The sequence below is a fragment of the Ranitomeya imitator genome, chromosome 5, assembly GCF_032444005.1.
Source record: "Ranitomeya imitator isolate aRanImi1 chromosome 5, aRanImi1.pri, whole genome shotgun sequence".
Taxonomy (NCBI): Eukaryota; Metazoa; Chordata; class Amphibia; order Anura; family Dendrobatidae; genus Ranitomeya; species Ranitomeya imitator.
The window spans coordinates 534,843,188-534,853,418 of record NC_091286.1 but is presented as its reverse complement, the minus strand read 5'-3'; positions in this window follow the sequence as shown (position 1 = coordinate 534,853,418).

The following is a 10,231-nucleotide window of genomic DNA, read 5'->3' as shown; positions in this document are numbered from 1 at the left end:
TAAACGCAGAGTGTGGGCAGCGTGATGACATAGGTCCTGGTCCCCACCATCTTAGAGAAGGGCATTGCAGTGATTGGCTTGCTGTCTGCGACGTCACAGGGGCTATAAAGAGGCGTTCCCGCCGACCGCCATCTTACTGCTGCTGATCTGAGCTTAGGGAGAGGTTGCTGCCGCTTTGTCAGAAGCAGGGATAGCGTTAGGCAGGGTCCATTAACCACAAAACCGCTTGTGCTGCAGCGATTTGCACTGTCCAACACCACCCTCGGTGTGCAGGGACAGTGGAAGTTTTTTTTTTTTTTTTTCCCCCTCAGCGCTGTAGCTCATTGGGCTGCCCTAGAAGGCTCCCTGATAGCTGCATTGCTGTGTGTACGCCGCTGTGCAAACCAACTGCTTTTTTCAAAGCACAAATCCTCTTGTTCCTTCCTTTCTGCACAGCTATCTTTTTTGTTTGTCCACACTTTTTATTTGATTTGTGCATCAGTCCACTCCTTATTGCTGCCTGCCATACCTGGCTGAGATTACTGCAGGCAGGGAGATAGTAGCTGCCTGCCATACCTGGCTGAGATTACTGCAGGCAGGGAGATAGTAATTGTAGGACATTCCCTGTTTTTTTTTTTTTTTTTGGTGGGAGATTAAGATTGGCAATTTGGCATTTCTGCTAGAGTGCCATCCCTGTGTGTGCCATCTCTCTCACATAGTGGGCCATAGAAAGCCTTTTCATTTTTCTGTATTTTTTTTTGTGGGGTGTATAAATTCTCCCTGATAAAAATACAGTGGGAGATTAATATTGGCCTTTGGGCTTGTGTGCCAGTCCTGAGTGTGCCATCTCTCTCACAAATAGTGGGCCATAGAAAGCCTATTTTATTTTTTTTTGGGTTTTATAAATTCTCCCTGAAAAAAAGGGAGATTAATATTGGCCTCTGGGCTTGTGTGCCAGTTGTGAGCGTGCCATCTGTGCCAGTCCTGAGCATGCCATCTCTCTCACAAACAGTGGGCCATAGAAAGCCTATTTAATTTTTTTTTTGGTTTTATAAATTCTCCCTGAAAAAAAGGGAGATTAATATTGGCCTCTGGGCTTGTGTGCCAGTTGTGAGCGTGCCATCTGTGCCAGTCCTGAGCGTGCCATCTCTCTCACAAATAGTGGGCCATAGAAAGCCTATTTTTTTTTTTTTGGGGTTTTAGAAATTCTCCCTGAAAAAAAAAGGGAGATTAATATTGCCCTTTGGGCTTGTGTGCCAGTACTAAGCGTGCCATCTCTCTCTCTCTCTCAGTCAGTGGGCCATAGAACGCCTATTTTTGGTTTTATTTGTTTTCTAAATTCTCCCTGAAAAAATCATTTTATTTTATTTGGTTTCTAAATTCTTCCTGATAAAATCATATTTTTTTTATTATTTTTTTTTCTAAAGTCTCCCTGAAAAAAACAAAACAAAAAAAAAAACAAACAAAAAAAACAGTGGGGGATTAATATTGGCCTTTCTGCTTGTGTGCCAGTCTTGACTCCTGTGTGCGTCATCTCTCAGTCAGTGGGCCATAGAACGCCTATTTTTGTTTTTATTTGTTTTATAAATTCTCCCTGAAAAAATCATTTTATTTTATTTGGTTTCTAAATTCTTCCTGATAAAATCATATTTTTTTTATTATTTTTTTTTCTAAAGTCTCCCTGAAAAAAAAAAAAAAAAAAAAAAAAAAAAAACAAACCCCCCCAAAAAATGGGAGATTAATATTGGCCTTTCTGCTTGTGTGCCAGTCTTGACTCCTGGGTGTGCCATCTCTCTCTCTCTCTCTCTCTCTCTCTCTCTCTCTCTCTCTCTCTCTCTCTCTCCAATTGTGGTCCATAGAAAGCCTATATTTATTTTCCTTGATTTGGGTTCCAAAATCTACCAGAGAAAATAACTACATCAATCATTGGTAGAAAAATATTGGCCTCTGGGCTTGTGTGCCACTCCTGACTCCTGTGTGCGTCATCTCTCAGTCAGTGGGCCATAGAACGCCTATTTTTGTTTTTATTTGTTTTATAAATTCTCCCTGAAAAAATCATTTTATTTTATTTGGTTTCTAAATTCTTCCTGATAAAATCATATTTTTTTTATTATTTTTTTTTCTAAAGTCTCCCTGAAAAAAAAAAAAAAAAACAAAAAAACAAACCCCCCCAAAAAATGGGAGATTAATATTGGCCTTTCTGCTTGTGTGCCAGTCTTGACTCCTGGGTGTGCCATCTCTCTCTCTCTCTCTCTCTCTCTCTCTCTCTCTCTCTCTCTCTCTCTCTCCAATTGTGGTCCATAGAAAGCCTATATTTTTTTTCCTTGATTTGGGTTCCAAAATCTACCAGAGAAAATAACTCCATCAATCATTGGTAGAAAAATATTGGCCTCTGGGCTTGTGTGCCACTCCTGATTCCTGTGTGCGTCATCTCTCACTCAGTGGCCCATAGAAAGCATATAGTTTGTTACATTTGTTTTCTAAATTCTCCCTGCAAAAATCTATTTTTTTTTTTGGGGGGGTTTCTAAAGTGTTCCTGAAAAAAATAAAAATAAAAAAAAAATAATAGTGTGACATTAATATTAACATTTGTGCTTCAGTGACAGTCCTGCGTGTGGGGCATCTCTCTAATTTGCAGCCACCAAAAACAGAGTGTGTAACATTGGGCCTGATTTTCGCTGTGGTCTCACCAACCTGTAAAGGGGTAGCTAAATCATACTGAAGTTATAGCTCACCGTGTAAGTTGTGTGACTGCAACAAATAACGTTAGTTTGGTTACGTTTTTAAAACAATGAGGAAGTCTAGTGGAAGAGGTCGTGGCCGGGGGCGTTCATTGTCAGCTGGTAATGAGGGTAGTGGTAGTGGTGGAGCATCAGGTGGTCGTGGGGAAAAAAATATTGCACCTAAGTCTGGAGCTGTGGAGCCAGGTTCGTCGTCCGGCTACACAAGGCCTCGAACGCTCCCTTTTCTGGGATTAGGAAAACCGCTTTTAAAGCCGGAGCAGCAAGAGCAAGTTTTGGCTTATCTTGCTGACTCAGCCTCTAGCTCTTTTGCCTCCTCTCGTGAAACTGGTAAAAGTAAAAGCAGCGCGTCGTTAGTGGATGTTCACGGTCAGGGACAAGTCACTTCCTTGTCCTCTTCAGCAAAAACAACAACAGAGAAGAATGCAGCAGGCGACACAACGGGTTACTCCATGGAGCTCTTTACACATACCGTCCCTGGCTTAGAAAGTGAAGCAGTTAACAGTCCATGCCCATTACAAGTTGAATCTGACATGGAGTGCACTGATGCACAGCCACAGCCAGACTACTATGCTGGTCCTTTGACTCAGACCACAACATTGCCCTCGCAGGGTGCTGATCAAGAATCAGACCCTGATGAGACTATGTTGCCCCATCACGAACGCTATACCACCGAACGACACGGTGACACAGACGAAGTTGCGCAGGAGGTACAAGAAGAGTTATTAGATGACCCAGTTCTTGACCCCGATTGGCAGCCATTGGGGGAACAGGGTGCAGGCGGCAGCAGTTCTGAAGCAGAGGAGGAGGAGGGGCCGCAGCAGGCATCAACATCGCCACAGGTTCCATCTGCCGGGCCCGTATCTTGCCCAAAACGCGTGGCAAAGCCAAAACCTGGTGGAGGACAGCGTGGCCATCCGGTTAAAGCTCAGTCTGCAATGCCTGAAAAGGTATCCGATGCTAGAAAGAGTGCAGTCTGGCATTTTTTTAAACAACATCCAATTGATCAGCGCAAAGTCATCTGTCAAAAATGTTCTACTTCCTTAAGCAGAGGTCAGAATCTGAAAAGTCTCAATACTAGTTGCATGCATAGACATTTAACCACCATGCATTTGAAAGCTTGGACTAACTACCAAACGTCCCTTAAGGTTGTTGCACCCTCGGCCAATGAAGCTAGTCATCAACGCAACATCCCTTCCGGCAGTGTAGGACCACCATTTAGCGCACCACCTGCTGTATCTGTGCAGGTATCTTTGCCAGGCCAAAGCAGTCAGGGTCAGGGAATCACCAGTTTCGTAGTAGGAAACACTGCATCTAGGGCACCGGCGGCAACAATACCATCTCCCACCGTCTCTCAGTCTGCCATGTCCACCGGCACCCCCGCTAGTTCCACGATCTCCAGCTCTCCAGTCCAGCTCACCCTACATGAGACTATGGTTAGAAAAAGGAAATACTTAGCCTCGCATCCGCGTACACAGGGTTTGAACGCCCACATAGCTAGACTAATCTCGTTAGAGATGATGCCCTACCGGTTAGTTGAAAGCGAAGCTTTCAAAGACCTGATGGACTACGCTGTACCACGCTACGAGCTACCCAGTCGACACTTTTTTTCCAGAAAAGCCATCCCAGCCCTCCACCAGCATGTTAAAGAGCGCATCGTCCATGCACTCAGGCAATCTGTGAGCACAAAGGTGCACCTGACAACAGATGCATGGACCAGTAGGCATGGCCAGGGACGTTACGTGTCCATCACGGCACACTGGGTAAATGTGGTGGATTCAGGGTCCACAGGGGACAGCAAGTTTGGGACAGTTCTGCCTAGCCCACGGTCTAGTAAACAGTTGTCTGTAGCCGTTCGCACCCCCTCCTCCTCCTCCTCCTCCTCGTCCTCCTGCAGAAGCAAGAGCTCGTCCACAGACCGCAGTCGCACAAACACTCCATCCGCACCTGCCACTGTTGCACACCAGGTCTCCCATTATGGGGCAGCTACTGGCAAACGTCAGCAGGCTGTATTGGCTATGAAGTGTTTGGGCGACAATAGACACACCGCGGAAGTTCTGTCCGAGTTCTTGCAGCAAGAAACGCAGTCGTGGCTGGGCACTGTAGATCTTGAGGCAGGCAAGGTAGTGAGTGATAACGGAAGGAATTTCATGGCTGCCATCTCCCTTTCCCAACTGAAACACATTCCTTGCCTGGCTCACACCTTAACCCCTTCATGACCCAGCCTATTTTGACCTTAATGACCTGGCCGTTTTTTGCAATTCTGACCAGTGTCCCTTTATGAGGTAATAACTCAGGAACGCTTCAACGGATCCTAGCGGTTCTGAGATTGTTTTTTCGTGACATATTGGGCTTCATGTTAGTGGTAAATTTAGGTCAATAAATTCTGCGTTTATTTGTGATAAAAACGGAAATTTGGCGAAAATTTTGAAAATTTCGCAATTTTCACATTTTGAATTTTTATTCTGTTAAACCAGAGAGTTATGTGACACAAAATAGTTAATAAATAACATTTCCCACATGTCTACTTTACACCAGCACAATTTTGGAAACAAAATTTTTTTTTGCTAGGAAGTTATAAGAGTTAAAATTTGACCAGCGATTTCTCATTTTTACAACGAAATTTACAAAACCATTTTTTTTAGGGACCACCTCACATTTGAAGTCAGTTTGAGGGGTCTATATGGCTGAAAATACCCAAAAGTGACACCATTCTAAAAAATGCACCCCTCAAGGTGCACAAAACCACATTCAAGAAGTTTTTTAACCCTTCAGGTGCTTCACAGCAGCAGAAGCAACATGGAAGGAAAAAATGAACATTTAACTTTTTAGTCACAAAAATTATCTTTTAGCAACATTTTTTTTATTTTCCCAATGGTACAAGGAGAAACTGAACCACGAAAGTTCTTGTCCAATTTGTCCTGAGTACGCTGATACCTCATATGTGGTGGTAAACCACTGTTTGGGCGCACGGCAGGGCTTGGAAGGGAAGGAGCGCCATTTGACTTTTTGAATGAAAAATTGGCTCCACTCTTTAGCGGACACCATGTCACGTTTGGAGAGCCCCCGTGTGCCTAAAAATTGGAGCTCCCCCACACGTGACCCCATTTTGGAAACTAGACGCCCCAAGGAACTTATCTAGATGCATAGTGAGAACTTTGAACCCCCGGGGGCTTCACAAATTGATCCGTAAAAATGAAAAAGTACTTTTTTTTCACAAAAAAATTCTTTTAGCCTCAATTTTTTTCATTTGCACATGGGTAACAGGATAAAATGGATCCTAAAATTTGTTGGGCAATTTCTCATGAGTACGCCGATACCTCACATGTGGGGGTAAACCACTGTTTGGGCACATGGTAAGGTTCGGAAGGGAAGGAGCGCCATTTGACTTTTTGAATGAAAAATTATCTCCATCGTTAGCGGACACCATGTCGTGTTTGGAGAGCCCCCGTGTGCCTAAACATTGGAGCTCCCCCACAAATGACCCCATTTTGGAAACTAGACCCCCCCAAGGAACTTATCTAGATGCATATTGAGCACTTTAAACCCTCAGGTGCTTCACAAATTGATCTGTAAAAATGAAAAAGTACTTTTTTTTCACAAAAAAATTCTTTTCGCCTCAGTTTTTCATTTTCACATGGGCAATAGGATAAAATGAATCCTAAAATTTGTTGGGCAATTTCTCCCGAGTACGCCGATACCTCATATGTGGGGGTAAACCACTGTTTGGGCACACGGCAGGGCTCGGAAGGGAAGGCGCGCCATTTGACTTTTTGAATGGAAAATTAGCTCCAATTGTTAGCGGACACCATGTCGCGTTTAGAGAGCCCCTGTGTGCCTATGCATTGGAGCTCCCCCACAAGTGACCCCATTTTGGAAACTAGACCCCCCAAGGAACTTATCTAGATGCATATTGAGCACTTTAAACCCCCAGGTGCTTCACAGAAGTTTATAATGCAGAGCCATGAAAATAAAAAATAATTTTTCTTTCCTCAAAAATGATTTTTAGCCTGGAATTTCCTATTTTGCCAAGGGTAATAGGAGAAATTGGACCGCAAATGTTGTTGTCCAGTTTGTCCTGAGTACGCTGATACCCCATATGTGGGGGTAAACCACTGTTTGGGCGCACGGCAGGGCTCGGAAGGGAAGGCACGCCAATTGGCTTTTTAAATGGAAAATTAGCTCCAATCATTAGCGGACACCATGTCACGTTTGGAGAGCCCCTGTGTGCCTAAACATTGGAGATCCCCCACATATGACCCCATTTTGGAAACTAGACCCCTAAAGGAACTAATCTAGATGTGTGGTGAGGACTTTGAACTTCCAAGTGCTTCACAGAAGTTTATAACGCAGAGCCATGAAAATAAAATAAAAATTTTATTTTCTCTAAAATGATTTTTTAGCCTGCAATTTATTATTTTCCCAAGGGTAAAAGGAGAAATTTGACCCCAAAAGTTGTTGTACAGTTTCTCCTGAGTACGCTGATACCCCATATGTGGGGGTAAACCACAGTTTGGGCACATGTCGGGGCTCGGAAGTCAAGTAGTGACATTTTGAAATGCAGACTTTGATGGAATGCTCTGCGGGCGTTACGTTGCGTTTGCAGAGCCCCTGATGTGGCTAAACAGTAGAAACCCCCCACAAGTGACCCCATCTTAGAAACTAGACCCCGAAAGGAACTTATCTAGATGTGAGGTGAGCACTTTGAACCCCCAAGTGCTTCACAGAAGTTTATAACACAGAGCAGTGAAAATAATAAATACGTTTTCTTTCCTCAAAAATAATTTTTTAGCCCAGAATTTTTTATTTTCCCAAGGGTTACAGGAGAAATTGGACCCCAAAAGTTGTTGTCCAGTTTCTCCTGAGTACGCTGATACCCCATATGTGGGGGTAAACCACTGTTTGGGCACACGTCGGGGCTCAGAAGGGAAGTAGTGACTTTTGAAATGCAGACTTTGATGGAATGGTCTGCGGGCGTCACGTTGCGTTTGCAGAGCCCCTGGTGTGCCTAAACAGTAGAAACCCCCCACAAGTGACCCCATTTTGGAAACTAGACCCCCCAAGGAACTTATCTAGATATGTGGTGAGCACTTTGAACCCCCAAGTGCTTCACAGACGTTTACAACGCAGAGCCGTGAAAATAAAAAATCATTTTTCTTTCCTCAAAAATGATGTTTTAGCAAGCAATTTTTTATTTTCTCAAGGGTAACAGGAGAAATTGGACCCCAGTAATTGTTGCCCAGTTTGTCCTGAGTACGCTGATACCCCATATGTGGGGGTAAACCACTGTTTGGGCACATGTCGGGGCTCGGAAGTCAAGTAGTGACGTTTTGAAATGCAGACTTTGATGGAATGGTCTGCGGGCGTCACGTTGCGTTTGCAGAGCCCCTGGTGTGCCTAAACAGTAGAAACCCCCCACAAGTGACCCCATTTTGGAAACTAGACTCCCCAAGGAACTTATCTAGATATGTGGTGAGCACTTTGAACCCCCAAGTGCTTCACAGACGTTTACAACGCAGAGCCGTGAAAATAAAAAATCATTTTTCTTTCCTCAAAAATGATGTTTTAGCAAGCAATTTTTTATTTTCTCAAGGGTAACAGGAGAAATTGGACCCCAGTAATTGTTGCCCAGTTTGTCCTGAGTACGCTGATACCCCATATGTGGGGGTAAACCACTGTTTGGGCACATGTCGGGGCTCGGAAGTCAAGTAGTGACGTTTTGAAATGCAGACTTTGATGGAATGGTCTGCGGGCGTCACGTTGCGTTTGCAGAGCCCCTGGTGTGCCTAAACAGTAGAAACCCCCCACAAGTGACCCCATTTTGGAAACTAGACCCCCCAAGGAACTTATCTAGATATGTGGTGAGCACTTTGAACCCCCAAGTGCTTCACAGACGTTTACAACGCAGAGCCGTGAAAATAAAAAATCATTTTACTTTCCTCAAAAATGATGTTTTAGCAAGCAATTTTTTATTTTCTCAAGGGTAACAGGAGAAATTGGACCCCAGTAATTGTTGCCCAGTTTGTCCTGAGTACACTGATACCCCATATGTGGGGGTAAACCACTGTTTGGGCACACGTCGGGGCTCGGAAGGGAAGGAGCACCATTTGACTTTTTGAATGAAAGATTGGCTGGAATCAATGGTGGCGCCATGTTGCGTTTGGAGACCCCTGATGTGCCTAAACAGTGGAAACCCCTCAATTCTAACGCCAACACACCCCTAACCCTTATCCCAACTGTAGCCGTAACCCTAACCACAACCCTAACCGCAACACACCCCTAACCACAACCCTAACCCCAACACACCCCTAACCCTAACCACAACCCTAATTCCAACCCAACCCTAACCCTAAGGCTATGTACCCACGTTGCGGATTCGTGTGAGATTTTTCCGCACCATTTTTGAAAAATCCGCGGGTAAAAGGCACTGCGTTTTACCTGCGGATTTACTGCGGATTTCACCTGCGGATTCCTATTGAGGAATAGGTGTAAAACGCTGCGGAATCCGCACAAAGAATTGACATGCTGCGGAAAATACAACGCAGCGTTTCCGTGCGGTATTTTCCGCACCATGGGCACAGCGGATTTGGTTTTCCATAGGTTTACATGGTACTGTAAACCTGATGGAACACTGCTGCGGATCCGCAGCGGCCAATCCGCTGCGGATCCGCAGCCAAATCCGCACCGTGTGCACATAGCCTAATTCTAAAGGTATGTGCACACGCTGCGGATCCGCAGCAGTTTCCCATGAGTTTACATTTCAATGTAAACCTATGGGAAACAAAAATCGCTGTACACATGCTGCGGAAAAACTGCACGGAAACGCAGCGGTTTACATTCCGCAGCATGTCGCTTCTTTCTGCGGATTCCACAGCGGTTTTACAACTGCTCCAATAGAAAATCGCAGTTGTAAAACCGCAGTGAAATGCGCAGAAAAACCGCGGTAAATCTGCCATAAATCCGCAGCGGTTTAGCACTGCGGATTTATCAAATCCGCTGCGGAAAAATCCGCAGAGGACCAGAATACGTGTGCACATACCGAAACCCTAACCCTACCCCTAACCCTACCCCTACCCCTACCCCTAACCCTACCCCTAACCCTACCCCTAACCCTACCCCTACCCCTAACCCTACCCCTAACCCTACCCCTAACCCTAACCCTAGTTCTAACTCCAACCTTAGTGAAAAAAAAAAAAAATTCTTTATTTTATTATTGTCCCTATCTATGGGGGACAAATGGGGGGGGTCATTTACTGTTTTTTTATTTTGACCACTGTGATAGATTATATCACAGTGATCAAAATTCACATTGGAACGAATCTGCCGGCCGGCAGATTCGGCGGGCGCACTGCGCATGCGCCCGCCATTTTGGAACATGGCGGCGCTCGGGGAAGAAGACGGACGGGACCCCGCCAGGATCGGTAAGTATAAGGGGGGGAGATCAGGGCACAGGGGGGGGAGATCAGGGCACGGGGGGGCGTCGGAGCACGGGGGGGGAGGGATCGGAGCAT